This window comes from Hippoglossus stenolepis, chromosome 11 (assembly GCF_022539355.2).
Source record: "Hippoglossus stenolepis isolate QCI-W04-F060 chromosome 11, HSTE1.2, whole genome shotgun sequence".
NCBI classification, from domain to species: Eukaryota; Metazoa; Chordata; class Actinopteri; order Pleuronectiformes; family Pleuronectidae; genus Hippoglossus; species Hippoglossus stenolepis.
Window position 1 is genome coordinate 1,733,564 of NC_061493.1, and position 6,530 is coordinate 1,740,093.

At 39.2% G+C, this 6,530-nt stretch overlaps 1 protein-coding gene across 1 annotated transcript in view; it reads right to left on the reverse strand.

Moving 5' to 3' along the window:
• plppr4a (phospholipid phosphatase related 4a) overlaps positions 1–6,530 on the reverse strand; it is a 53,756-nt gene that overhangs the window by 44,022 nt on the left and 3,204 nt on the right. The window lies entirely within an intron of this gene.

Sequence of the window (6,530 nt, forward strand, 5' to 3'; positions counted from 1 at the left end):
GTCAAACAATACATTTCCCCTGATGGTTGTACCGACATTGTATCGTAGAAAAAGTATGTATGAATGTGTGTGTCAATAAGATTGGAAAAGCGCTATATAAATACACTCAATGTATTTCAGGCCTATTTAGTTTTATAATGTTTAAGCAGCGATCACCTCTGCAGCATCTCTTAGCATCCAAGCATCTGAACTTTTTCTGTTTGTCCTGCAGTCAAACTTATTGGCCTCATCTAACATTCTTTGCACTTTGTTTCTAAGGGTTTTGTATTTATTATGTAAAATGAGCACATTGTTTCCTTCTTTCTCTTTATTTATTTTTTCCATCATTTCTTTCATCACCTACGATTGAGTCCGCTGTTTAATCCTCGCCTATTTTAACTGAACTCGAATCTAAAACCTGATATCACAGCTCTTCTTAATATCAGGCTAATCATGTTCTTGTGCGTGTCAATTTCACACCTTATAAGAGTTCTGCTTTTAATGGATTTGCGACAGTTAACTTGGTTCCTTCTGACTTGAAACATACAACATGTGACCACAGATTTTGCATTTATCTGATACAAAAGATCAACAGCAGTTGGACTGTGCACACTGATTCTAGTAGGTTCATTTATCATTTGTGGAGGACCAAATATCTTAATGAACAGTTTATTGTCACGTGGACAATTTTCACTTAAAAAAATATTGATTAGTAGCCATCTTGGAGGATAACAAATTACTTCAGTTCTAAAAAATCATGACAACAGGCACACATATTTCCCAGGGATTCAATACAGTTTTTCTGATAAGGGCAATCAGGTATATAGCACTGATCAGTATTGGTTTACTTTTAAGAAGAAAAATATAATTTACTTCTTCAAGGTCATTAGTTAATTAAAATCTTTTTGTTTAAGTCTATATTCACATAATGATTTCAAGCTCAGTTAAAAGCATTGGAAGTATTCTCAGCCTACTGCATCTACCCAGGGCTTTTAAAATAAAAAGGTAGATATTTGTTTAGATTTGATTTGATTGATACACTGTCCAGTGTCAGTGAAATATTCTGCCACAACAGGAATGCCACACTCACAGTGATGTCGGCTACGTCCACACTAATACAACTTATTTTTAAAACTAAAACAATCACCATCCAGACAAGTTTTAGCTCTGCATCAGAAATAATCTATGTCCATACTAACACACCTGAAAGCGTATGTCACATGACCATTCACGTACACTGCTAATGCTCGTGCCAACAGGAAGCAGATATTCAACTCTGCATTGGTTGCATGCACAGCAATAGTGAATAGTAAAAGCAGGGGTTTCTTTTCTTTTATTAACAATAAGGTAGACCTGTTACTGACAAATAGCTTCAACAACTCTTATTATCTATGTTGCTTTCACTGCTGGAAGGGGATATCGTCATCGTTCCTCAAGAGATACAATTATCGATGTGCCAAATATCAACATTTAATTATAGTTGGACTTTGGCCGGTTCATGGCTATTTTACATTAGAATGACAGCACATGCCGACATTGACAGTGGTTTAAAGAGGTGTAAAGAGGCACTGAGGTAAGACTTTTTTGTATTGTTTCATCTCAGTTTGTGTCAAACTGCAGTTAATAAATACACAACTCCTGCACATTACCTCTTCAGAGGCATTTTGTATTCTTCAGTAAGACAGATCGAATCATGTATCGTTATGTTATGTCTCGCAATACATCAATTATAGCAGAATGCAATTGTGATATTATAGTTATAGTGGGCCATGTATCACGTATTGTATAGTATCGTGAGTTACCCAGGGATTCCCAGCCCTAGTCTACATAATCATATATAGACGTCTCTGTTTCTGCCTGTCCACACTAAAACACAACCCTTGGGTTTTCAAACTAAACCAAATGTCTCAGTTTTGGGGGCTGGAAAACTCAGTAGTATTCCTTATTATTCCTGACACTGCAGTGCTCCCCACTAGCTAGATTTTTTGTTAGAACTGTGTGAAAACAATGTAATATATATATAATATATAGTTATTAGGCCACTGTACTGTACTGATTTACTGCCCCACAACAAGAGGCACATCTGCTACAGCTACAGCAGAGAGTATTGCACACAGGTTTTAGTACAGTCATTTATACTACCTCCTACATGCAGTTTCCGTGAACTGAATCCAGTCTGCAGTAGTGTAGTGAGCATCATGTAGTAATGACATCATACTGTATCTTTCCTTTAATCATCCAGCGTGTACTATATAATGCATATCTGATGAAGCGAATACTTGATGATTATCATTTTACAGACGTATCAACCAAAGCCCAAGTGGCCACTGTGCACACACAGGAAACCAGGCTGCAGTAGTGATGTTTTTCTCCTCTTAACATCTCTTTCCCTGAACACACAGATATAAAAATACATCCCATTCAGAGGGCTATGTTGCCTAGCAGCCAGTCAGTGGGTAGGATGGTGTGACAGCGCGTGAGATAGAAAATGTTGCAGCTCTGTCAAGAAGATAAAGGATGAACTAGTGGTAATTATGACAGATTCTGAATATTGTTCAGTGCAATAGCAATCCTAGAAAAAATCAGCCATCACTAATACATACTGATGTGCAATGTTGTCTCTTCAACAGACTGGATTGGAAAAATAGGCCAAGCTCAAACTAGCCTCAATCATGTGTTCTGCTTATAGTTAACACAGCTTAATTAAAAACAAAAAGCATGAAATCAGCAAAAACTATGTGCCAACAGGCTTTTCCGACACAGTCAGTCATCCATAATTCATTGTGCCACACTGTACAGCACTGCCTATAGCTTGGTGGGATGATAGATGCGGTTGATTTGGACCTGTAAAAGCATTGAGCAGAAGGCAAGAAAACGCTAACATTAAAATCACACATCATCATATTCAAAGGATATAATTGTGGATGATTTATGATAAATGAATCTGATTCTGTGTCATACATTTTAACTTCTTATCAGCTGACATAAAAATAAGAAACGGGGAGTGACTGTCACTATTCTCTTTATACTACACAAACAAGCTAGTAAACAAATTCCACAACTGACAATATGGGCACTCTGTGAAAAAGGCAAACAGCCATTCTGTATATGACATCTCAATCAGTCTGATTTTCAAACACACCAGGATCTAGGAATGCTACATGTTTTTTGAAGGTGGGTGAAGCGGGGTTATTCAACAGTAAAAAAATAAATCCACAACAATTTTGAGAACCAATTCACTGATTCAGTAAAATCTCAAACAAAAATGCCTTTCTCTAGTACAAGCTTCTCAAGTGTGATAATTTGCAGTTTTTTCATACATGACAACTGAAGACATCAGAGCCAGTTTTCACAATTCTCTCAAATTCACATACAAAATGATGAATAAATTATGTGAGAAAATAATCACTGGATCAATGGACAGGAAACATAATTGTTAGCTGCCGCCCTTTACAGGATAACCACCCATTCAAAGAATGTCTCCTCAGTGTTACGATGTTATGTTCGCAACTGTCAGCTAAATATCTGATGTGATAGATAAGGTAGGATAGGTTATCTCAAACAGTTGGTGGTTTTGGTCTGTTCTGTGAGTGGGCAACAGTAGAGAACAACTTCACCACCACAGCTACATCTAATAGCACTACCACACATGAAGCATACTTTACAGGTTGCTGCTATCCACCTACTCTGACCTCATCATGTAACAAAATAGATGGAAAGCAAAATAACAGGACTGATATGGTCCAGAGGATTCTGTGGGGACTGTGGTTATCAGGTAAGTTTTAATAGCAAACCATCATCATCATCGGCAGCATTACATATATGTGCATGTTTATGGCTGCTGTTGTATTTACAATGTAAACAAAGGAGGCAGGGATAGCAACTCTCCACTGTCCAATACCATAAGCCGTTTTCAGACATGAGCCGTGGGTAAAATCCTGAGAATTGGCTACGCAGTTTGCTATTCACAGATGCACAACGCAGCAGGAGGTTCTTTCCATGGACGCGTTCACAAAAGCATCAAATCTTCCGCATTATTTCCGGCGAGAGGAGGTGCAGCCTGGTGCAGCAGGCAGAGGCAGGAAGTGATGTATTAATTCTGCTGCAGAGATTATGTGATTTTCTTCACGACACTCTTACTACCACAAACTCTCTAGACATCTTCGTGGGTGTCTTCTACTTGTATGCCTCCGCCTTTCACCGGGAGATATTTGTTTTCTTTCATTTCTTTTCATTTTTGCGTCTGTCGCGTGTTACAAGTGTCATCAACCTCCCCCCCCACTCGCTCACGGTGAATCCTGCTGTGCTCTCACATCGTATTCGGGGGAGCTAGAACCAATCCCAGATTACTTTGGTTGAGAGGTGGGGTACACCCTGTATAGGTCGCCAGTGTAGAGTAGGGCCAACATACAGAGACAAACAACCTTTTAACTAACATTCAAAGCCTATGGTCAAATTACAGTCTCCAATCAACCTAACCCTAATTTGCATGTTTTTGGACTGTGGGAGGAGGCAGGAGTATCTGGAGAATACCGGGGAGAACATGTAAACTCCACACAAAAAGACCCGGCTCCATCAAAGGGAAGTCAATAAAAATCCCCCTCAGCCCCCCATTTTACTCTTGTTTTCTATTAGCTTGAAGGCCACTATAATTCTGTAGTCCCAGTAAGTCCATTTCAGCCTGTATGATGTCATCTGGATGAAGAAAACAGCTCTGGAGGCGCTTTATCAAGTCTTGAGCTTGGAGATCAATTTACAATAAAAAAAACCTGTATGAGAAACAATTGTGTGGATTTTGAAAGGCCTCATTAACTAACCTCCTCTTATGTTTTTTCTTTACTTTGTTTCTTGACAAAGTTCTTTAAAAAAAACTCTTAAACTGCAGAATTGTTCACACTTGTGTTCTTATGCTGAATTTTCTTTGTGAATTGTAAGCACATGTCACTTATTTCTAATAAGCATAGGTCAACGCCACGCCAATGCCAATAAAACAGCATGAAACTTCAGGGCTATCTGCACACACACAAATCACAGGAACTGAAAAGAAAATTTAAGAAGTCAAGAATGCCGGAACAAAAATCATAAGATAGTGGCGTACCAGACTCAAATCACAAAACAACTGTTGTATTTTGTAGTGTCAGCATTGGAAGTAAACTAGAAATACTGCACTGTGGTTAAAGTGTACAGTGCACCAACCAGTGCAGTTTCCGTCTACAACTTTTTTTCTGATTCATATGAGATCCCTGTGCCCCTAACCTTGGTGACGACTGATCATATGCTGAAGAAATTCTTTCAAGTCGGTCTTGAGATATTACATTCAAGATGCCAACAACATGTTTTGTGAGGTCACTGTGACCTTGATCTTTGACCGCCAAAATCGAATCAGTTAATGCGTGAGACCTCCGGGCACCAAAATCGTATCAGTTTATCTTTGAGTCCAAGTGATTGTTTGTACCAAATTTAAAGACATTCCCTCCAGATGTTCAAGAAAAACATAAACATAATGTACTTTGTGAGGCCCTGTGACCTTGACCTTTGACCACCAATATAATCAGTTCTATCTTGAGTCCAAGTGAATGTTTGTGAGAAATTAGAAGAAATTCCCTCAAGGCATTATTTCACGACTATGAGACAGACAGATGGACGGACAAAAAACATGATGCCACCGGCCACTGGCTGTCGACAGCATGGAGCCATAAAAATGGCAACAGAACAAAAAAAGTCACAGCACAAATGCAAAAGTGACAACGCAACCGCCAAAACCACAACACAACTACAAAAGCCACACAACAGAAACACAATCACAACAGAAGTGAGAGACAATGGATGTTGACAATGAAACAAGCAGAGGTGGTTTCTGTGCTCAAGTGAGCCGTTGATTATGAGCAAGCCAGTCCCTGCTTAAACTGTGATGCTCGTCTATTTGAGGTGTTAAGGTACAGGTGCTTGAAGCAGCTAAAGGAAGAACACAAATGCCACATCATCATTTTTGGGGGCTGTGACTTTTGTGGTTGTATTGTGGCTTTTGCATACGTGGCTTTTGCAATGATGCAATGGTGTGAGATGTCTTTGCTGCAAAAACCCCATAGACACACACACACACACACACACACACACACACACACACACACACACACACACACACACCTCTGAGTAGATTAGTTTATATGTCATTAATCAAGGCTGATTGGTTTATAAATTAAGTATGCATGATAAAGTCATTCAAATGTCTCTGTTGGTAATAACAAGACTCTGCTAACCTGCTTCAGCTCCAAATTCCACACCTGGTGATGCAAGCAGAAGCTGGGCTACAGCAAGCAAGACTCAGTACAGACCCAAACGTTTTGATCATTCATACTATCATTTAAAATCTGAAACCATGAATACGAAGTGAGTCTCCAGGAATACATTTTCTTGGAGTTTCTCAGTCCATGGTTGTCCCCATCCTCAGGTGAGGGATTCTGGGTGCTGAGCGTGGCTGTTGCTACTTTCAGTATAACAGAGTACATACGGGTCTTTTTGTGCTCTGTTAACTACATAAAGATTAGATC